Source organism: Dendrobates tinctorius, unplaced genomic scaffold (assembly GCF_039654945.1).
Source record: "Dendrobates tinctorius isolate UK_male_01 unplaced genomic scaffold, ASM3965494v1 ptg000071l, whole genome shotgun sequence".
In the NCBI taxonomy this organism is placed as follows: Eukaryota; Metazoa; Chordata; class Amphibia; order Anura; family Dendrobatidae; genus Dendrobates; species Dendrobates tinctorius.
The window spans coordinates 10,630,939-10,655,115 of NW_027361739.1; the positions used below are offsets into that span (position 1 = coordinate 10,630,939).

The 24,177-nt window shown below is 44.5% G+C and overlaps 1 protein-coding gene and 1 long non-coding RNA gene across 6 annotated transcripts in view; both read left to right on the forward strand.

The window, feature by feature from the left end:
* KANSL1 (KAT8 regulatory NSL complex subunit 1) overlaps positions 1–24,177 on the forward strand; it is a 127,952-nt gene that overhangs the window by 20,933 nt on the left and 82,842 nt on the right. The gene's annotated exons all lie outside the window — the stretch shown is intronic.
* On the forward strand, positions 6–3,881 carry LOC141096027 (uncharacterized). The gene is made up of 2 exons (XR_012233557.1): positions 6–420; positions 3,775–3,881. It is a non-coding gene; the product is annotated as an uncharacterized lncRNA (long non-coding RNA).

Here is a 24,177-nt window from a genome sequence, read left to right on the forward strand (position 1 = left end):
TGAGTAGTTTACTTTTTCTATAGTGACCCATCTCTTTTACCTGTGGGAACAATCTACTATCCTGTTGCTCTGGACAGATCTGTTTTGTGTTTTAGGTCTTTGTCAATTACCTGCATTTGTAAATGAGTCTGGTGTTGGCACCACCTTCTCATCGATGGGACTTTATTAGAGCCAAGTTGTCATCTGATTGGGATTTTTAGCGCTTTTTTTTTTCCTCCATTTGTCACCAACACATCAAGATTAAATTTGAGAACAACAGATTTGCAGGCCCTTGATTCAGCGGCCTTGTGGGTAGTCTGGCCGCCGACAACAGCAGTGCAAACCTACCCGCCACTTACTATCGATGGATCACTTTTTGTTCAGTACTTTTGTATAGGAGACATGCAGTATCTATGAACAGAAGTCTTAAATGGAGATGAGGTATTTAAAGATACTGGTGATGGCTCCTTAGACTGGCCATATACATCAGCGGGGGGGGGGGGTTCTGTCACCAGATTTCACAATACAAGCTTCATTCAGTATGGTATACATCTTAGACCTGATGCACTTATTAGATTATCCACATCAGAAAAGCTCTATATTTCTTCTTGGAAGGTTTCCTGCTCGTAGCGTGAAGATTTTGAGTCAAGCCCTAGCTGTACTCATAAAATCTTTTATATATGGATTATACAACCATTCTGATGGAAGTACACCAGCTTCATCAGGTCTAAGACCTACTTAATATTGTATGAAGCTTATATTGTGAAATCTGGCAACATATCTGCTAAATGAGAACTGCACCCCCCCAGTCACCAGTTTATCATGGAGGCTTACTGTTTATTGTACATGGGAGCATCCGTTCTGTTTCTGAACTGATGTTCGGCGGACGGGGGTGTGATGGGTTCGGCTGGCTAATGATAAGCTACTGCCACTTTGTATTGCTGTAGAATTTTGATCTGGATTAGGTCTGTTCTCCCCTTTCCTATGAAGACATATGCACTCTTGTATATGGGGAATTTGGGAGGAATGGGTTTCGGTTGAGCACTATTGTTTCTGTATAAACGGCGTACATCATGTTAAAGTTGTCTGCTACTAGGACAACCCCTTTGCATTCCCCAGGCTTGGCCTCTATTAACATATAAAAAGCTTCTACTCGCCGCCGATGCTGTTCCTGCGGTGTCGGCTCTTGTGGTCCCCGGTCTCTTGTGAGTTTGACACATGAGCCTGGTGCCTAATCATTGCTGGCATCACTGGCCCCGCCATTGGACAAATTGAACATGAAAAGGAAGTCAAAGATCAGCTGCGGCCTGGACTTCATCTTCATGTTCGTGACGTCAGAGCTGTTTGGGTGCCGGGCTCACGCGTCACAACATCTGCACAGAAAACCCTGGAATGTGAGTTCTGGAACGGCACAGGAGAGTATAAGATTTTTATCAAGGCCAAACAACAATGGGAATGGGTTGTCCTAGTAGTGAACATCCCCTTTAAGATTTGTAACTTCCAGTCTATACAAATTCATAGAGCATTATTCTCAACTTATCAAGTTTATCATCTGTCCTCAGGCTTGGTGATAAATTGCTGATGGCTGGGTGTTCAGCCAATTTCGAGGATTGGAATGTCTGCGGTCTCCAGCAGACCCATAGACTATGACGTGAACATTCTGCTCCATTCTAATCAAGCGTTTCAGATCCACCTTTATCGCTATGGTCTCAGAGGTTGGGCCCCGAGCCATCTACAAGTTAGGCTAGGTTCACATTAGCGTTTGAGTTCGCAGCGTGGTGCTGCGGACGTCTTTCCTTAAGCTCCGCCTGCTTCGCATGCGTGCAGCGTACCTATCTTTAACATTGTGTACCCAGGAACATGCGTTGTATGCGGATTCGTCCCTTCGTTTTGATGTGCCCTCCGAACACAACATGTTGCATTTCTTGCGTTCGGCGGGCACGTCAAAACGACGGACGCATACAACGCATGTTCCTGCGTACACAATGTTAAAGATAGGTACGCTGCATGCATTCGGAAGTAGGTGGAGCTTAAGGAAAGAAGTCCGCAGCACTATGCTGCGGACTCAAACACTAATGTGAACCCGGCCTTGGCAAGATTTTACTTATTTATGGGCTAAATAAGATTGTGGGCGGGGACCATTTAAAATGTAATTGCACTTACATAAAACCTCCAAAGTGCTTTAAAAACTTTGTCAGACATTCTGATTGGTGGAGAGTCCAGATCCTGAGACTCCCTCCTGCTCCTCATACTAAAGTTAAAGGGCAGAAGCTTTCAGCCGACTGCAGCTCTCTCCTCAGTCACTGGCTCAGTGATCATTGGCAATTTCGGCATTCCGGCACCCACTGACCTCTGTATTTTTCAGACTATAAAACGCACCGGACCTTAAGACCCACCTAGGTTTTAGAGGAGGAAATTGGGGGGAAAAAAAAACTGAAAATGTGGTCAATTCTGTACGGAATATCCCCTATCCTGGTGTATATGGTCCCCTCATCCCCATCCTCATACACATGGCTCCTCATGACTATCCTGGTATGCATGGCCCCCTCATCCCTATCCTTGCATGCATGCATGCATGCCTCCTTAGCCTGGTATACATGGCCACCTCATCGCTATCCTGGTTGGAATGGTCCCCCTCATCCCTATATTGGTATGCGGGGCCACATTCTTAACCTGGTATGATTGGCCCCATCCCGGTCCTAGTATGCATGGCCCATCAGAAAAGATTAAAAACAACAAACCATTACACTTACCTTCCTCCGCTCCCTCGCAGCGTCCTGCTCCGATGCCAGTAACTGCTTAATGCCTGTAAACAGCGCATGGCAGGGACGTCATGCGCTGCTTGCAAGCCGAAGGGCAGCTGCCAGAATACTCCAATGCTCTGCACTCAGGGACTGTGCGTGCAAATCACTGCGTATTCATTGCTCTCTAGCGTGCATAGTGTCAGCTGGAGCCTTCCTGCAGCTGCTGGCGGTCACATGTGCCGCTACTTAATAGAAATGAATATTCTGAATATTGTTATAGTGTAATGTGTTTTTTTTTTTTTTAAAATCTTTTCTGATGAGGCCATGCATGCGAGGAACGGGATGGGGCCAATCTTACCAGAATGCCAAAAAGAAATGAATATTCATTGCCCTCCATGCCCATGGGCGTGGAATGCAGTGAATATTCATTTTTCTTTAGCAGCGGGCACAGGAGTTAGCCAGAGCCGCTAGCTCCTGCCTCTTTGACCCGCTGCTCTGCTGAAAACGCTCCACCCACCACAGCCAGAGTCGGTACATCTGGACTATAAGACGCACCCCCCATTTTCCTCCACTTTTTAGGAGACAAAAAGTTCATCTTATAGTGTGAAAAATGCGGTACACTTTAATTTGCTCTGGAATATCCTGAACTTGGTGTGAATGGCTATTGTATTTAGAGGCTTTTGACATGAGGGGAGGGGATTTTATTTCTTCAGACATTCATTCATTTTCACACCGCCTGATATGCAGCTTGAAACCTGGTTCAAATTTGTTTGTTTTTTTCTTAATTCTTTTTATTGTCAGTGTGCCTCCCAGTAATAGAGGCTGGATGTAAGCAATGTGTATCCAGGGTTCTGCTGACTTCCCTTATTTCTTCTCCATATGCTTTCCGCCTCTTCTATAGGGCTGTTTCTCTGCCTTCTTTGAGATTGCATTCTTTCTCACCTCTCTGCTGCTGATCTGTGTACAAGTCCCTCCTTGCCATTATCATAACACTGAGATGGGAGAAGAAAACAGAGGGCTGTCTGACAGATTTGTAACAATTTTCTTGCAGATCTCTGGATAAGGACTTAAAGGGAATCTATCAGCAGGATTGTGCACAGTAACCTACACGAGTGTCAAGTCGGCGCCGTTATACTGAATAAAATTAATAATACCATGGTTGATGAAATCCGTCTTGTGATTGTTTCTTAGGCTATGTGCACATGCTGCTAATTTGTCTAGGGATTTTTCCGCGCTGATTTTGCAAAATCCGCAGGTCAGAAGACCAGCAAATTACCCTGAGGTTTGCCCTGCGGTTTATCCCCTCTACAATGGAGGAGATGGTAAACCGCAGCGGAATCCGCAGAAAAGAATGACTTGTAAGTTCTTCTGCGGGCCAAATCCGCTGCCGATCCGCAGCAGAATCCGCAGCGTGTGCACACACCCTTAATCTTTATTTTCAGTTTTGCGTTAATGATATGCTCGTGTCCTAAGGCGGAGCTGGGGCATGTGGTGCTCTGATTAGCTATTCATAATGCAGACTGCTGACAGGTCACTGATCCCTCACTGACCTGCCCCCTAGTTTGCATAATGGATACCAGCACATACTGAATAAAAAAAAAAAAAAAAAACGCCTCTGCAAGACTGAGCCGGCCGTGGTACCTGCGCTGCAGCATAGTTGCATGGTTATTGTGCACTTAATCCCTTTTGCAGATTTACTTGAGCGAGGGGGGGGGGAAGCCATTTTGAAAATGAAGCCTGCGCAATAGCAGATACTGGTTTGTATAGAGATCCCATAGCTGCTGGCATCGCCATATTGCTGGAGAAGCAAAAAAAAGATTGCGCCGCCTGCGCAGTAGAAGTTCTAGGAGATCGCCGACAGCTGCTATTGTGCATGCGCGGGCAGCGCCATCTTGGTGGAGGACTTCAGCAAGATGGCGCCACTTTCCTTGCTCAAGTGAATCTGCAAAAGGGATGAAGTGCACAGTAACCATGCGATTATGCTGCAAAGCAGGTGTCACGGCCGTGGAACATGCCTGCAGAAGTGTGGTTTTTTTTTTTTTTTTTTTTTTTTTTTTTTTTTTTAATTCAGCACTAAGGCTGCATTCTGTGAAGGTGGCTATATTCAGTTTCTGACCCCCCCACGAACGCCAAAATATTAACTTTTATAAATATGTCCCCATACCTGTAATGTGTCCCATAGGTATTGTGTGTCCCCCTGTAGCAGCCGCCTCCCCGCCGTCAATCATGCCCACCCTGCGCCGCCTCTTCCTGCCTTGCTGTCGCCGTTACATGGCACAGCGCAGGCGCCTGCCGGCAACAGTTCAGGCTATCACGCCTGCGTGTTTCGCCGGCGCCAGATCCCACCCTGCAGTGTTATGATGTATTCACACTGCAGGGCTGGAAATCTGGAGCCTGCAAAATGCAGCGACCTGACACTGTGTGTATGTCACTGCACAATCCCGTTAAACATTGTAGCACCAAAACGGTAAAACATTTGTTAATGAAGAATATTTACAAAGTTGCTTAACATTGTACCAAGGAAGCAATTGAACAATTTTTTTTTTTTTTTTTTTTTTTTTTCGAAATTGAGCATAGTCTTGTAAATCTAATGACATGTTATTCTGTAGTTGGACGTGTTGAGTGGTTTCATCCATAAATGCTGCTGAATTTGTTGTGTAGTGCTAGTTCAGGACGTTAAAGGTTATCCAAATGTGTAACGTCCTTGGTGTAAAGTTCAGGCTGTGGAGCTTGTCTTATGCTGGGTGACCACCTCCGTTATTGCATAGTCTGATAAAGGAGTCTGGACCCCCCCCCCCCCATCCCAGTGAGACCATCATTTCATGGTGGTAGAATAGATGACAATGACTGTATAATGGGGATTGACACAGAAGGTCTCTCCAGGACCACTGAAGTCCTCGATCAGGAAGACGTCATGCAGACATGGACTGATGAGAGATATTCTCTCCACTGTAATGTAATGTAGAAATAGGGAAACGTTGCCTTTCCTGCACCCTCTGTGATTAGCCCCCCATAATAAAGCCCCCATACAAATTACACTAATGTCTCCTGAGCCTGGCAATGTCTGTGGGATTGTCCTGCATCTAATGTATATGTGGGGTCTCCCAACTCTCCCCAACAGATGATGTTGGAAGAGAGGAGGATCTGGTCTGCTGAACATTAACAGTCGATACTTTTGCTCTCCCCAGAGATGCTCCTCTGCCTTCAACTCTCATAGAGAAAGTGGGAGATAACGGGCTGTACTGAGCGCCCATCGGCAGAGCCATCATTCAGCCGACAGCTTATTATTGTGCATCAGGGCTCTTACAAGTTGATCATTGCACGTGTGAAGGTCCCTTTACACAGGCTGATGCTCAATGGATGGGGAAGAACACTCATGTATAATCTTATTACACGGTGTGTTGTGCTGCCATCAACCATTATTTTTGAGTACATATTGTGTATTGTGGCCTTAAAGGGAATCTGTTACCACTTTTTTGAGATATCATATAATGACATCATTCAATTGTGTGTCACATAAGGATTCTCTCAGTACTTTTGCTTCCCCCTGACCCCCGCACCTTTCATGCATAAATACCTTTCTTATATCGGTTCAGATGTATGTAAACTGCCGCGGTCCGGTCTGATGGGCGGGGCTTATTCACCTGCTCCCCCCTCCCTGTCTTGCTCTACACAAGAAGAAATGCATAGAGCAAGACAGGGAGGGGGGGGATCAGGTGAATAAGCCCTGCCCAGCGGACCGGACCGTGGCAGTTTACATACATCTGAACCGATATAAAAAAGGTATTTATGCATGAAAGGTGCGGGGTCAGGGGGAAGCAAAAGTACTAAGAGAATCCTTATGTGACACACAATTGAATTATGTCATTATATGATATCTCAAAAAAGGGGTGACAGATAATATTCCCTTTAAAGGGAACCTGTCTTAAGATTTATGCTGCCCAAACAACTGAATCAGTCAGGTTTTCCTTGGAAATGCTGAGATGATTCAAAGAAAACATACGGTACTTTAAAGAGCTGACCGTGGACTATATGGACACATCAGACTCGTCCTGTGACGCTCCCCCCTCTTCCCAATCCAGTTGATTAACCAGTCTTCTAATTTACACACATCAGTCAATCAACTGATGTGGATTGGTGACAAGGCGGCCAAAGACTTCTTCTGGCAACTTAAAGGGGTATTCCCATCTCTAAGATTCTATCCCAATATGTAGTAGTGGTGGTGGTGGTAGCCTCCACATAGAAATGTAGTATAGTTTTTCTTATTCGCTATGTCTCTTTCCTCATGTGCAGGACCTTAGGTATCCATTATTAGGACCACTAGCAAGTAGCTGTCACTGTATCAGTGGTCGTAACCATGGCTGCCTAAGGTTTTCAATGTCTGCAAGACATTGTGAATCAGAAAAACTATGCTACATTTCTAATTGGAGGTATTTTCTAATATTACACCTAATACATATTGGGAGATGGTAATACCACTTTGAGCCTCTCCTTATAGACCCTGACTCTTATCAAACTGTCTATGGAACACTGCAGCGTTCCCATGTGCACCATGGTGGAATCACAAAGCCAAGCTCTGATTCATGGTTCGGGCACCATGGGTTTAATGGTGGTTTTCTTTGAAAAGAAAGGTGTTTGCGACTCTTTCTGAGGTAGGTCATGTTCAACCACAAAATGCTTGAATGCCAGGGAGCAAAGACTGCCTGTCCCCAGGCGATGGCTGACCTTAAATTAGCCTGAAGTCTGACATTTTTAAACTGCCTCCTTACGCCATGGTGTTAGTAATGCAGAGTCCCTGGACGAGGAATTGATATTATGATTGGAGGAGGATGATGGCATCATCCTACATCATGTTGTGTAGTCTCATGATCTATTCTAGTGCGTACATTTAAATTGACTGGATACCTTAACCCCTTCCTGACATCCGACGGTATATCCCGTCCATGGGACCTGGGCCCCTATGCCCATGGACGGGATAGTACGTCGGGCGCGATCAGCGGCGCCCACGTGGTGAGCGCCGCTGATCGCGGCCGGGTGTCAGCTGATTATCACAGCTGACACCCGGCACAATGTGTCAGGGGCGGTCACGGACCGCCCCCGACACGTTAACCCCTTGCACACCGCGATCAAACATGATCGCGGTGTACCGGGAGTTAAAGGGAAGCATCGGCAGGGAGGGGGCTCCCTCCGTGCTTCCCTGAGCCCCCCACGGCAGCGCAATGTGCAGCGCTGCTGCGGGGGACTCCTTTCCTCCAGGCCCCCAAATCCAAGATGGCGACGGGGGCCTGAGGAAGCTGGCTTCCTCAGTGCCTGCAAAGCGCAGGCATGAGGAAGCCTTCTGCAGTGCCTGTGTCAGATCGCTGATCTGTCACAGTGATCTGTGATGTGACAGATCGCTGATCTGTCACAGGACAGTGATGTCCCACCTGGGACTATTTAATAAAGTAAAAAAAAAAATAAAAAAAAGTGTAAAAATAATTTAAAAAAATCGCCAAATAAATTAGAAAAAAAAAAAATATTCCCCCAATAAATCCATTTTTTGGAAATAATAAAAAAAACCAATAAAAGTACACATATTAGGTATCGCCGCGTCCGTAACGACCCGCCCTATAAAACTGTCCCATTAGTTAACCCCTTTAGCGAACCCCTTAAAAAATAAAAATAAAAAAACGAAGCAAAAAATAATGATTTATTATCATAATGCCAAACAAAAAGTGTAATAACGCGCGATCAAAAAGACGCATATAAATATCCATGGAACCGCTGAAAACGTCATCTTTTCCCGCAAAAAACGAGCCGCCACACAGCATCATCAGCGAAAAAATAAAAAAGTTATAGCTCGCAGAATAAAGCGATGCAAAAATAATTATTATATAAAATAGTTTTCATTGCATAAAACCGACAAAAACATAAAAAAACGACCTAAATGAGGTATCTCTGTAACCGTACTGACCCGAAGAATAAAACCGCTTTATCAATTTTACCGCAGGCGGATCGGTGTAGACGCACCCCCCAAAAGAAATTCATGAAACGCTGGTTTTTCTTCATTCTGCATCCCAAAAATCGGAATAAAAAGCGATTCAAAAAATTTCACGTGCCCGAAAATGGTACCAATAAAAACGTCAACTCGTCCCGCAAAAAATAAGACCTCACATGACCCGGTGGGTCAAAATACGGAAAAATTATAGCTCTCAATATGTGGTGATGCAAAAACTATTTTTACAATAAAAAGCGTCTTTTAGCGTGCGACAGCTGCCAAAAATAAAAACCGCCATAAATAGTAAATCAAACCCCCCGTTATCACCCCCTTAGTTAGGGAAAAATAATAAAATAAAAAAAAATGTATTTATTTCCATTTTTCCATTAGGGTTAGGGCTAGGGGTGTGTTGGGGTAGGGTTAGGGCTAGGGTTAGGGTTAGGTCTAGGGGCATGTTGGGGTTCGGGTTGGAGTTAGAATTGGGGGTTTCCACTGTTTGGGCACATCAGGGGCTCTCCAAATGCAACATGGCGTCTGATCTCAATTCCAGCCAATTCTGAGTTGAAAAAGTCAAATGGTGCTCCTTCCCTTCCAAGCTCTGCCATGCGCCCAAACAGTGTTTTACCCCCACATATGGGGTATCAGCCTACTCAGGACAAATTGCAAAACAATTTTTGGGGTCCAATTTCTCCTGTTACCCTTAGGAAAATAAAAAATTGGGGGCAAAAATATCATTTTTGTGGAAAAAAATGATTTTTTTTATTTTCACGTCCGAGTGTTATAAACTTCTGTGAAGCACTTGGGGGTTCAAAGTACTCACCACACATCTAGATAAGTTCCGTGGGGGGTCTAGTGTCCAAAATGGGGTCACTTGTGGGGAGTTTCAATAGTTTAGGTACATCAGGGGCTCTCCAAACGCACATGACACCCGCAGACCATTCCATCAAAGTCTGCATTCCAAAACGTCACTACTTCCCTTCCGAGCCCCGACGTGTGCCCATACAGTAGTTTTCTCCCACATATGGGGTATCAGCATACTCAGGACAAATTGGACAACAACTTTTGGGGTCCAATTTCTCCTGGTACCCTTGGGAAAATAAAAAAATGGTGACTAAAAGATCATGTTTGTGGAAAAAATACGAATTTTTTATTTTCACGCCCGGGCGTTATAAACTTCTGTGAAGCACTGGGGGGGTCAAAGTGCTCACCACACATCTAGATAAGTTCCTTAGGGGGTCTAGTTTCCAAAATGGTGTCATTTGTGGGGGGTTTCCACTGTTTTGGTACATCAGGGGTTTTCCAAACGCGACATGGTGTCCGATCTCAATTCCAGCCAAAAACGTCAAATGGCGCTGCTTCCCTTCCGAGCTCTGCCATGCGCCCAAATAGTGGTTTACCCCCACATGTGGGGTATCAGCGTACTCAGGACAAATTGCACAATAACTTTTAGGGTCCTGTTACCCTTGGAAAATAAGAATTGAGGGTGAAAAGATCATTTTTGTGGAAAAAATATGATTTTTTAATTGTACCGCTGTACGTTATAAACTTTTGTAAAGCCCTTGTTGGTTCAAAGTTCTCACCACATATCTAGATAAGTTCCTTGGGGGGGTCTAGTTTCCAAAATGGGGTCACTTGTAGGGGGTTTCCACTGTTTAGGTACATCAGGGACTCTCCAAACGTGACAATGGCGTCCAATCTGAATTCCAGCCAATTTTGCATTGAAAAAGTCAAACGACGCTCCTTCCATTCTGAGCTCTGCCATGCGCCGAAACAGTGGATCCCCCCCACATATCAGGTATCTGCGTACTCAGGACAAATTGCACAATAACTTTTGCAGTCCAATTTCTCCTGTTACCCTTGGTAAAATAAAAAAAATTGAACCTGAATTATTTTTTTTATGAAAAAAAGTTGATGTTCATTTTTTTTTTTTAAATATTCAAAAAAATTCCTGTGATGCACCTAAAGGGTTAATAAACTTCTTGAATGTGGTTTTGAGCACCTTAAGGGGTGCAGTTTTTAGAATGGTGTCACTTTTGGGTATTTTCTATCATACCCATCAAAGTGGCTTCAACTGTGATGTGGTCCTAAAAATAAAATGGTGTTGCAAAAATGAGAAATCGCTGGTCAACTTTTAACCCTTATAACTTCCTAACAAAAAAAGTTTTGGTTCCAAAATTGTGCTGATGTAAAGTAAACATGTGGGAAATGTTAGTTATCAAGTTTTTTGTGTGCCGTATCTCTGTGATTTAAGGGCATAAAAATTCAAAGTTGGAAAATTGCGAAATTTTCAAAATTTTCGCCAAATTTCCGTTTTTCTCACAAATAAATGCAAGTTATTTGAATTAAATTTTACCACTAACATGAAGTACAATATGTCACGAGAAAACAATGTCAGAATCACCGGGATTCATGGAAGCGTTACAGAGTTATGACCTCATAAAGGTACAGTGGTCAGAATTGTAAAAATTGGCCCGGTCATGAACGTGCAAACCACCCTTGGGGGTGAAGGGGTTAAACAGCAAGTCCTGCTCCACTCACGTCCACACGAGGTGGTGATTCGGGCTGGTGACGTCACATCTACTGTTACCTGCCGCAACCTGGCAGCACTTGCCCTTTTAAATTCCATGCACTTTTAAGGCATATGGCCACTTCTTCGCTAAATCCTCAAGGATGCTAGTGCCTGTCTCTGTCCTGTAGAATGTGGTCGGGGAGTCTTTGTAGGTTGTGGAGGAAGTCTGTTTTTGATGGGGTTCTGTAGTCTATACTTTGAGAATTTTTCTTTTAGGCCTTCCTTTAAGGCCAAACTCAAATACATAGAGGGACAAAATTAAAACCTTGGGACCGTCACGGGCCGACCTTGATGCTTATGTATTAAAAAAATGTCCACAATTGAAGTTTTTCCTTAAAGTAATGATGAACCTTTTCATATGGAAACAAACTTGGAGGTTGTCCCATGAACAAAGTACATTTTAATTACTAGATCTTAAGAGTCACATCAGATAACCGGAGCAGCGCGTATTTCCTCGTGGGTAAGGGTGTACTTAGAAATCATGGGGCCCCAACGCAGATGTTCTAATGCCCACCCCTCCCCTAAAAAAAACACCTTATTATTCACTAGTGTCACAAAATGGTATATCTCACAACTTTGCAGCTATTACAAACAAATTTTCCTCCTATTGAAGTACCTAGATTGCACTTTCATCAGAAAGTATGATGCCAACAAAAGTCCCCCAAGCACCGTATGATACCCCAACAGTGAGTTCTTCAACAGCACCCTCCACACGCATGGAATGATGACCCTACTGTACACGCCATCACTCTGGCAAAGTATAGTGACACCAACACAGTATGATGCCCCACATGGCCCTCCACACAGGGCTAATGGGCCCCACGTTAAGAAAAAAAAATACTCTCCTCTCCTCTTTACCCTGCTGCTCTGGTTTTGGCAGAGAGTGCTCTTCACCGCTGGTACAGTGGGCAAGAAATGGTGACATCATGCGCTGAGATGTCAGATGCAGAGGGAGAATGATGGAGGAGAGAGCGGATGGCTTCCCTCTTCCATCATTGCTTCCAGGATGCCGATACAAATTAAACTGCAATACTGGTGCCGGCATCATCTGTCAGATATAATCACCCTGCATGCCAGAGTGTAACATTTATGCTATAAGGAGTCCTACTTTAGGGCTCCTCTATTTAATGTACTGTATATCTCGTGTCTGGATCCCCTTCTGTGTATTCTCCCCAGGCTTGTAGGCCGCATACATAAGTATTTCTTCAATGCAGTCTTAGCCCCAGCTGTTGCCAGCTGAATGTGCCGGGCCCTGGTGTATGGCACAAGGCCGTGTGAGGCTCTTTGTATTCTGCTAGGTGAGGACTGACTGCGCTCTGTTCTTTTCTACAATACTGAGTATGTCTGCGTGGCCGGCCCTGGCTGACGGCTCTACCCCATGGTCACTCCGATTGCAAAGCTGCAGATCATATCCGTTACAAATGGAGGATGCCCACCAGTGTCGTGGGGTTTGTGCCTCAGCTGTTAGCTTCACTGCATTAGTGAAATTGATTTTCCTGTGTGCTCGCTTTCGATACTCTTTGCCCTTGCCAACCTAAATATCAGGAGATGTGTCGATCTTTATTACATAGGCTGCATTTATGCTTTTTTTTTTTTTTTTCTTTTCTTTGCAAGACCCCGTTGATTGTCCTACTTCTTGGTGCAATGAGCTGCACCTCTCATGCTGCTGCCAGTCTGGGTGGTAGCATTTTGACCAGAAAGCTCTATTTCCATTCTCTGCGTTGCTACCCATGCCCGCTGTGTCCCTGAGAGGCGGGTATTACTACCATGGAAACCTGTGTCTCTCTTCCAGCCAGTAATATCCCTGGATACTTTGGCATTCCTAGAATTCCTGGCTCTGGGGGTGTTAACTCTACCATTGCTGTCTTGGCAGTCGAGGCCCCCATGCAGGTGGCCTAGATTATGTAGCGCCATGGGTGCGTTTAACGCCATCACTTTCATCTGCTTTTTCATGCAGTCAATATTAGTGGAGATCTTTCCTGCTTCCTTGTCTAAGGGGACAATCGTACATCTGTTATGTAGCCTGCAGCATTGCGTTTGCATCTTGAGGTCTGTGGAGCTTCTTGTATAGAGGCGCATCGCCCGAAAAGTCAGAGCCCTGATGCTCGTTGGGCACCGCACCAAGTGTTGCTTTCTTCTAAATAGGATTTGTCTTTTTCATGGACAACAAGATCTCCAGTCCTTTACAAATCCACGATGGTAAGTAGTAAGCCTTAAAATGGCCCCAGAGCCTGCAACGAGATCTGTATGTAGCCCTCACCATGTGGTGAGGATCATGGCGATGGGACTGCTCTTCCGTATTTTGGCAGTGGAGTACTATTTGGTGATACAGACACAGTTGGCGTCTAGCCAAGTGCATGTTAAGTTGTCGTCCTTGTCCTATACCCATACTCCCATGGCGCAGATCATTACCTCATCGGTAGAGTTGCACTGTGTAGGAACTAACGAACTCTTTTTGGACATGCCAAGTACTAACTGTTGTTGGCTCCACAAGCATTGTGCCCACTTCCCTCCTCTGTTCCATTTGACCAGTCTGGGTTGCCATGCATGGACATTGGCAAAACTTTACGGGAAGTGGATGGGAGTGAATATATCTGGGTTTCTTAGGCAGCCCTGAAAAAACTCTAACATGCTGTGCCTTACAAGAAAAGCATTAGCAAAGTGCATTTATTCCACCCCATTTTGTGGCGATAAATGACTGTATCGGTAAATACTTACTAATCGGCGGTTATTTAATAGCCTGTTGAGACAGGTAGCCCACTCTTCACATGTGGACTGAACAATCGGTAATACGTTCAGTGTGTGCATAGGTTGCCATTGACCTAGGCAGCAAGAGTCCTGTTCACACGGGCACCGCCGAGAATGGTGATCTTTGATGCAGCACAAAAGGTCACTTCACATGATGCGCGTGCATTTTGCTCTTTTAACGTCTCATCGGCATCCTGATTATGGTAGATTTGAGCACTCCTAGTAAGTATCGTTCACTATAATCTTGCAGTGTAAATGGTTTTTTAATGGAAAACAATTCTCTTCATGAGTGTCATAAAATCTTGGGTGACAATGGTGGGTCTCTGGCTATGCAGCAATATATTTGGTGTCCTTTTACAGTTTCACCTGATGATAAATGGCCACCTGAGCTGGTTTTGTCTTAACCGTGACAGTGTCAGATGCTGCAGTCCTAGATTATATGGATGCACTAAGGGTTATTTTACGTCTGCCTCCTATCCATCTGCTTTCCATCCATTTGCAGTCTGTCAACGACCTACTTTTTCTTTCTCTTGCTTTCCTCTTCCTCACTATCCTCCCTCCCTTCTTTCAAGACATTCCCACAACCTTGGATGAGATCAGCTGGGGTTTGAGGACAAGGTTGGCATGGGACAGTCTGTTTCTAATGTGTTTTTTGTTATATTCTGTTTTTGTAGTAATTTCCTATAACTCCTACTACCGTAGTTTGTGGGGTATAGTGCAACTTTCCTTTCGTGACTGTACAGAACCCTATTGTATTAGGCCCACACCGCTATATCGTGACTTTCGCCTCGCGTGACATCATAATTCTGCCTGGGGATGCAGCGCCCAGCTAAAAAAATCAAATAAGTGGTCACTGGCGGCTTATTGAAATTTGCATAAATCAGTAGTACAGGCACATATAGGAAACCTTGTGAAATATATCATGAGACAAATCTTCATTTATGTGCAGCTTCTCCCTCTAATTTGCCTCCCAAACTCATCCTTCGAAAACGGTCAGGTCAAGACACTGCCCTTTCACTTAAGGGCCAGATAACAGCTGCCTATTAAAGCTTATGCAAAGGGAAGGAAGTGGGAGGAGCAAAGTGATTTCTATGTTACTAGAAAGTAGCAAGTGTTAACCTCACTCTAGAGCTGCATTCACAGCTACATATCTCAGTACTACTGTATGATGTCTTTGGGGAGGGAGCACTGCTGCTTCTGAACGTGTGCTACATACAGACAGGAGAGCAGGAATCCATTAAGTCTCTGTGTAATGGAGACATCATAGCAGCCAGTCTCTACTACTACTTTAGGGGCAAATGAAAGTTACACAGAAAAATTAGTAAAAAATGAAATGTAAAAATCATGTAATAACAGAAATAATGTTGCACGCACAGGGCCACTCTTTAACGTCTAACACAATGGCGGGGAGTCTCCGCTTTCATTGGTGTGATCTTTCTTTTTTTCTTTCTTTCTTTATTCCTTTTTTTTTTTTTTTTTATAGCGCTAACATATTCCGCAGCGCTTCACAGTTTGCACACATTTTCATCACTGTCCCCGATGGGGCTCACAATCTAAATTCCCTATCAGTATGTCTTTGGAATGTGGGAGGAAACCAGCGTGCCCAGAGGAAACCCACGCAAACACGGGGAGAACATACAAACTCCTTGCAGATGTTGTCCTTGGTGGGATTCGAGTATCGGGTATGCTTGCACTGCCCCATGTGGTTTGCTTTCTTCATTTATTTCCTGGTATGATGTAGACCCTTTTGTATTCTAGGGTTAGTGACCCTGCAACATGGTCGGACGGAAGTAGACCGGTGACTGCAGACTGTAGGTGCTGTATAGACCATCCTGGCAAACAGTAGGATTTTCTTAGTAGCTTCAGATTAAATTTTATTACCATTTGGTGCCTGGAGCAAATTCCTAGGCATTTTGAGGACCTAACTCCTAAGATCTGCCCAACTTTGCAGAATGATATTAGCACTTGGGATTTTATCGAGAATTGCTGCAGATAACAAACGTCTTCACCTACACTCACCAAGATGTGAGACTTATTGCAGTAAACCATTGCTGCATCCTACCTTCAAGTGCTTCTAAGAAAATACATAATATGGGTTGAACAAGTCCTCTCCCATTATGATGTAACTTTAGGTTGTTGGCTTGGGGTGCTAGAAGAACGAAGACTTGATCCTGGTGGCATTTAGCCCATGAGATATTGTTGGGTGCTGAGTGCTGATCTTCACTGCTTTGATCCTTTAGATTTCTCTCAACACCTACAAAGCTTTTGCCCTAATGAAACACGAGCTGTTCCCATATCCTGTGCACGGCCTGGTGGTAGCAGTGAGCTGTCCACAATGGCTGTGGGAAGAATGGCAAACACCATCCATAGCGCTGCATTCACACATCCATGTGTCACAGTCCATTACAGCATACAGGAGGCTGTCCTGTCAGGAGACCATCGGCCAGTCCATGCTTCTCGGTCAAAGTACACAGATGTATGAAAGTGGCCATGGAAAGTGTTCCTAGAATTCGTCCTTTCCATTGACACAATGTGAATTCATCTGGCCTTGCTGACTTATCTTTAGAATGGATGACTTTCTTTCTCTGATTTTGTACTCCTAGATCTCACTTGATCACTATCCATTTAAATTCTACATTCTGCATTTTGTACAAGCAGCTAACATAGAAAAAAAAACACAAACCATGAGATATGGCCTTCCGAAAACCCTGTCTGATGACAAATGCACGTCTAGCAGGATACAGCAGGCCTCCACTAATAAAGGCAAGGGGCAGCACAGGTGCAAACTACAGATAAAAGCAGCCACCCCACAACTATCAGACTATGGAGGGGTTGACTGCCTAGTAGAAAAAAATTGCGCATAGATATGGCTTGCATAGGATGCAAGTCACACAGTTAAATGTGATGCAAGAGTCTGGCTTGCAACCTATTAATGACGCCCATAGTATTATCAGGCGGGCTGCTCCAGCACTATAGTATGGAACACACAGGGACAGACGCCCCAATAGACCAAGCCAACAAAAAGAGGCCCGGCTGCATCCTGCAAAAACTGATACGATAAAAAGTGTAAAAAAATTAATGCATATGATAAATACATTAAATGAGGTATTGGTTAATATTTTGGCCAAAATAGATAAGCCCGCAAGCCACGTCACAGGTCCTCATAATTGCGAGTCCTAACACTAATATCAAAAACAGCTAGCATAGAAAAAAATAACACCATGAGATATGGCCTTCCCAAAACCCTGTCTGATGACAAATGCACATCTAGCAGGATACAGCAGGCCTCCACTAATAAAGACATCCTGCTAGATGTGCATTTGTCATCAGACAGGGTTTTGGGAAGGCCATATCTCATGGTATGTGTTTTTCTTTGCATCGTGTACAAGGCCTCATATCAGTGGATGGGTTGTAGTCTGAGTGCGTCATGTAAAAGCTGTTTCATGTGCACTTTCTTCCTTCAATTTATCAATACAATGACTAATGTGAATCCATGTACACAATGCAGTATGTAAGGCTATGCATGTCTATATGTATGATTGGGAAGAGGATGTACATGTGGAGGGGGGTGTGTATGTAGGGTCCTATGCGTATGTTGGGGGAGGCGGGTGTGTATGTAGGGTCCTATGTGTATGTCGGGGGGAGGGGTCTGTGTATGTATTATATGCTTGTGTGCCTCTCTGTGGGTGGTGTAGGAAGCTGCATTTTCCACTCATAGAAATCCTATATATATCGCTGTAGACTATTGCGTCATTGTGTTCACCGTGGTTGGTAAATATTACTATATTTGCACAGATAATGGTTTGGTTTAGATTGTAACTTCATCTGAGAGCGCCACCTTTCGGCTGGAGACTAGGCTTTCTTGCATAGAGTGGCAATAAGGAGGTGACCTCCTGTGGATAAAAGCTGCTGATTTGGCCTTGTCTGAGCAGAGACTTAATTCACAGACAGACTGCTCTGCTCTTGCCATGCATTCATGCATTGTACTCTGGGAAATCACTCACTGCGGGTTTTGTAATTCCAAAGAAAATAATTGTCCTTTGTGAAGTCTAGGAGTGTCCGCAGCTCAGGAGAGCAGGCGACAGCGTTACTATCGCGGGCTTTTATGTTGTGGCTTTTACAGCTTCATGTCTGTGGATTGGGATGCATGAGTGTTGAGGGGGTTAAACCCGACCAGCATCTGTGCAGATTAAAGGTGGGATGAGAATCTGTGACTGGAGAGGACATTGGTGTGTTCTCTGTGCACTAGTGGGTTATAAAGCAGTGTTTCTCTTTCTTCATAAGTTCATGTTCACCCGTATCTTTCTTTTTTTTTTTTTTCCCATTTGAGAAACACAGAATTAGCTTTGTTTTTTTTGTTTTTTTTTTACCTTGTTGTAAAGCAAACACTGCATGGGGAGGATGACGTTTTAGTTGTCTCATTCATTCTGCTGTTAGAATCATAGAATATTAGAGTTGGAAGGGACCTCCAGGGTCATCATTTCCAAACCCCTACTGAATGCAGGATTCACTAAACCATCTCCGACAGATGTCTGTCCAGCCTCTGCTTGAAGACTCCCATTCAAGGAGAACTCGCCACCTTTCGTGGTCCGCCTGTTTCACTCATTGATTACCCTCACTGTCAAAAAGTTTTTGTCTAATATCTAATCTGTGTCTCCTCCCATTCAGTTTCATCCCATTGCTTCTAGTCTTGTGCAAATGAGAATAAGAATAATCCCTGTACACTGACATTCCTTCAGATATTGTAGACTGCAAATAAGGGCCCCGTCACACATAGCGACGCACCAGCGATCCTGACAACGATATTACCTTGTCAGGATCGCTGGTGTGCCAAACAGGCAGCTTCACCAGCGATCAGCACCAGCAACACGTGGGTAACTAGCGACGCACATCGCTTAGTTACCCACTGTGTATCTTAGTTACCAGCTCGCTGGTGCAGGGAGCTGGTAACCAAGGTACACATCGGCTTTCTAAGTGGTGCGCGGCACTTAGAAACCTGATGTGTACCTTGGTTACCAGCTCCCTGCACCAGCGCGCTGGTAACTAAGGTACACATCGGGTTTCTAAGCGCTGTGCGCTGCTTAGAAACCCGATGTGTACCTTAGTTACCAGCGCCAGAATGCTGATCGCTGGTCTCCCACCTGTCACACGCAGCGATGTGTGCTGGCCAGCGGGAGACCAGCGATCAAAGAAATGTCCTGGCCATTCCAGGACGATCAGCGATACCCGGCAGGGGGGCCGGTCACTGGTCAGTGTCACACACAGCGATCTCGCTGGTGAGATCGCTGTTGCATCACAAAACTTGTGACTCAGCAGCGATCGCTCTAGTGAGATCGCTATGTGTGACGGGGGCTTAAGTCTCCTCTTAGCCTTCTGTTTTGCAAGCTAAACATTCCCTGATCCTTTAACCGTTACTTGTAGGACATACTTTGCAGTCCGCTTGCCATCCTGGTAGCTTTTCTCCGAATTTGCTCCAGTTTCAATGTCTTTTTTAAAATATGGTACCCAGAACTGGGCACAGTGTTCCAAATGAGACCTGACTAAGGAGGAGCAGAGGGGGGATAGTTACTTCATGTGATCTGTTGCTGTAAAACATTGCAGGTTTTTTTTTTTTTTCTTCATGAAAAATTCATAAAAAAAAATCTGTCAAGCACTATGCTGACTATGAAAAGCCCTGGAGGAGATCCATTTAGGCTGGAGCTACACGACATGTTTGGCCGCCATATATGTCACGCAGCTAAAGTATGCAAGGTCTCCCTGTTGCATAATACTGCAATACAAGTGAATGGGGTCTTATTGCGGTCTTGAGGGTACAGCAACCGCGAAAAGCAAGTCATAAAAATGACGCAGTTGGACTTTTTTGCGATATGCTTGTCCTAGTCACAATGTGACACTATTTACTTCTGTGATGTGTCACAGCCAAAGTTGCCTTATAGACATATGGCTATGGAGAACCTAGATATAGGGCATAGTTATACATATAAGGCTATGTGCACACGTAGATTTTGGTCCTGTGGATTTTTACGCGCGGATTTGGAAAAATCTGCAGGTAAATTCTGAGGTCAAAAGACCTACGGTTTCACACCTCTACAATGGAGAAGGTGTGAATCCGCACAAAGAATTGACATGCTGCGGATTTGAACCCGCAGCAAATCAGCGCAGAAAAATCCACAGCATGTGCACAGCGTTTTCCAGTTTACCATTGAAAACAATGGTACTGTACAACGCAGCTAAATCTGCTGCGGACCCGCAGAGCCTGACACACTGCGGATCCGCACCGTGTGCACATACCCTTAGAGATCAGGCAGTGCCAACAGATCAGCAGATTCGAACGTGTTAATTGAATGTCTGAGGGCCTTACCACTCTTCTCCCAACAGATGTCTGTGAAGTGAAGGATCAGGCACTTTGGATTTCAACATCTTTTGCAGGAGGCGAGGCATTTGGTGATTTTTCTGATGGCAGAAAATCTCCGCATGTGTGTTTGGCAGAAGCAAGAATGTATTGGCGATTGAGAAATAGTTGTTGGGCAAACAAGTGCCAGACCACTTAGGTGTATGGGCACCACCCAAGGCTCATATCTGATGTAGCCATGCTCCTTGTCTTGCAGGCCCAGTGATTACCGCTGCTATTTTACCATGTCCCCATGACAAGAAGTCTTGCCTTGTGTTCTTCCACTTGTGTTAGGATCTAAACTGCCACCCAGACGAATCCGCACATACACACATCTAGTTGTATCACAGGCCGATAGGACATGGATGGTGAGCAGGACAAGAGGTGTTGTCATATGGACACAAAGCTGCAGTTAGTAAGAAGCGCTGCGTATCATTTCTAGGAATTATAGTATTGGGTAATTTTGCTTTGTGTGTAGGGTGATGATCACTAATGACAGGAGTCGGTCGCCCTCCTTCCGCTTGTTTCCTCCTTCCTTAAGCAATCTGGACTAATGACTTCCTGCTCTGGGCCTCACCTTATCTTAACCAACCATGTACAATTACACATGTGTTTGGCTTGTAAAGTCAGAAGACCGGCTACAACGTTCTTTAATTTTAGTTTTTTGATTGTCTGAAACAACTTGTTATATAACAGAAAAAAGACAAATCTTTGTTCCAGCTCCTTGGATAAAAATCTTCAAATTTTATTCCAAAAATTAAAACATGACAGAAGACATGCGCCAAGACCGCACCATATGAAACGCGTCGCTTGCTGTACCTCTGTGCACATATGGTGCGGTCATGGAGCATGTCTTCTGTCATGTTTTAATTCTTGGAATAAATTTTGAAGATTTTTATCCAAGGAGCTGGAACAAAGATTTGTCTTTTTTTTCTGTTTTTTTTTTTTTTTTCTGTTATATATCGTCTCATCAGGACGGAGTTCCCTTGCGCCTGGATTGTGGTGAGCTGGCTTAATTTTCCTTTTTTTAACAATTTGTTATCCCTGAAAATGAATAATGTAAGATGACAATCGGGACCACAGTGTTTCTCTGCATCTCCTGAAATAGATGCGTCGCCTGCAGAAATCTTACGGTGAGTGCAGTGTTTGATGCCCTTTTTTGCAGACAGGAGGCTGGGATTTCGTTCTTGGAGTTGTGTTTTTTCTTTTGTTTCTTGCTATTGCTGGGGAGGGCTGTGCTGCTGTCAGTGATTGCAGCTGGACGTGGGTCCTCCATGAAACTTTGTTGACTCCTGTTCATCACAAGCATACTGTGGCAATGGTGAATTTTGCCCAAAACCAGGAATCTTGCAATCACCTATGTCCTCAACTAAACAAAGCTGAATATTGGGCTGATGTCCAATATACCGTAATTACATATTGTGTACTGGCGCCAAGAAATGCAGCAGTGCCCTCTTAGGTGGGATGAAGCCATGATGAGTCCTTCCAGCTACAGGTGTGAACTTGTTTCCCTCTTGAAGCTTTACGAGGTGTCCCCTCTTGGATGTGCCATTAGTTTATGCTCACTGAATGTTCAGCTCTCTGGGTCACATGTGTCCACTATACTGAGGAGCCCAGCGCTGTTTTTCCTGTGGTGTTACCCCAATCGCCCCCTCAGCCAAGTGTCTGGAATGACTGTGTGCAGTGAGGACTTACAATGCAGCGCTATGTTACCGCTGCAGCCCCCTCTGTCTCTGCATCATGCGGGTCTTAGAGATTGGCATGACTGTGAACGTGGGGATCCAATGTGCCACTACTTTATAAAACATGGGGATGCCCTTTTTAAAGGGAAGATAATAGTGAGGCAGCCAAAAGAATAAAGGAAGTGATGGAGTAAGGCCTGAACACTCTATTGTAACTAGGACCACCTGCCCTCTATGGGTGATTTATCGAGACCTCCACGTTTGTATGAGTTCCCTATTTCCTAAATCCGACACTCCTGACCTATAACTGGAGAAGGAAGCAAGCCAGCCGCCTCTTGCAGTTGGATGTGTCTTCAAGTCTATCAATCACGTATATTTTTGTGTTTGCCAATTTCATTTTTGGTGTTTAATATATCGTATCAGCTCTGGGGATGCCATGTTTGCCCATCAATGGGAGTTCTGCTTTCAAAGTTGCTGTGAACCCAGCTGCCCACTTTGTGGAGAAGGTAATGGCACAATTAGGAATACTACACGATACGGAGTGGTTTCCACTGCTGATTGATCCCAGTGGGTAAAACTGTTCCTGTTGTCCACCGAAAAACCCACAGAGATGATATGACCTTGTGTGAGTCCTGATGACGGAAAGTCATTGTCTGTGCTCATTTGAGGTGACAATCTTGGGTCCCACATCTTGTCCTCCTCCACCACAGCTCGGGGTTACAGCTGAGAGTTTGGCTTTGTTCTACAGCTGAGCAAGGCTGGACCCAACCCAGAACTGGAAGGCCCGGAGCGTTTCCTGAATAAGTATTGTTTCATAGATTGTTCCCCTCTGTCATTTTGTGTTTGCCACAGACTATAGAAAAAGACACTGGAAATGGCAGGAGAACAGTGTGGTAATGGCAGTGTGCAAAGTACTTCTCTGATATTAAAGGGTTATTCCTAGATGGCAAGTTCTAGCCTGTCCTGAGAAGCAGACTCTGCATCCCACAACATGAATGTAGTGGCGATGTCCAACCTCAGCCTCTGCTCTATTCATTGTCTATGGGACTGCTGTACACGATCATACCCAGCAGTCCCATAGTACATGGATAAAGCTGAGGATGCACATCTTCACTACTTTCAAGATGGGTCTACAGAGTGCCGATCTTGGTAAGTAATACACTACACTTGGGAATAACCCTTCTAAGGTCTATAAAAGTATAAATTGGCTTTATTACTGATGTACAATGTAGCTCATAGAGCACTTTTAAAGCATAGTCTTCCCCTTGACTGAAAAAAGATGGGTGGGTTATGTTGCAGGCTCGTCGGGTATGCTATCTCAAAGTGTTTGTGTGTGTTCATTTTGGATCATGCTCAAAACTCGCTTCTTGTGCTTGAAATAAAATATTGATTTCACTGAAGACGTGCAGTGTGCTACCTGTGTTGCTTCCTTGTCCAATGTCTGTTTTAAATGTTTTTTGGAAGGGTGTTTTTTTTTTTTTTTTATTAAACTGTATCCACATACAAGCACCGCACCAGAGGGTGTGTGTAAGTTGCCATGTTGGCTTTCCTGCCTAATCTTATTGTGCCACTATTAGCCTTGAATGACTGGCCACTAACTTAAAGGGATTGTTTCCTATTAGGGCATATAGATGTCCGTTTGTATCCCCAGTTTGGGGCTCTGTCCTATGAGCCAGAAAGAAAAGCTGCTCCTTCTCTGGTAGGTATGGCTTGTCTGTGGGCCGCCATGCATTCCTTGCAGCTTCTGGATTCGCATTACTAGAGTGTTATCCAATGATTTCTGGAGACTAGAGAGGCCTGATCTGTGGTGATCACCTAATTACATTCTGATTAGAGGGGGTGCTTATTAATCATACACGCACAGATCCCCACTGTCCTCTATGTGCCCGATTACTTAGGGTATGTGCACACGCTGTGAATTCTGCTGCGTTGTACAGTACCTTTATTTCCTATAGAAATAAAAACCCGCTGTGCACATGCTGCGGATTTTTCCGCGCGGTTTTGCTGTGGTTTACAATCTGCAGCATGTTAATTCTTTTGTGCAGAAACGCTGCGGTTTCACACCTCATCCATTATGAGGTGCAAAA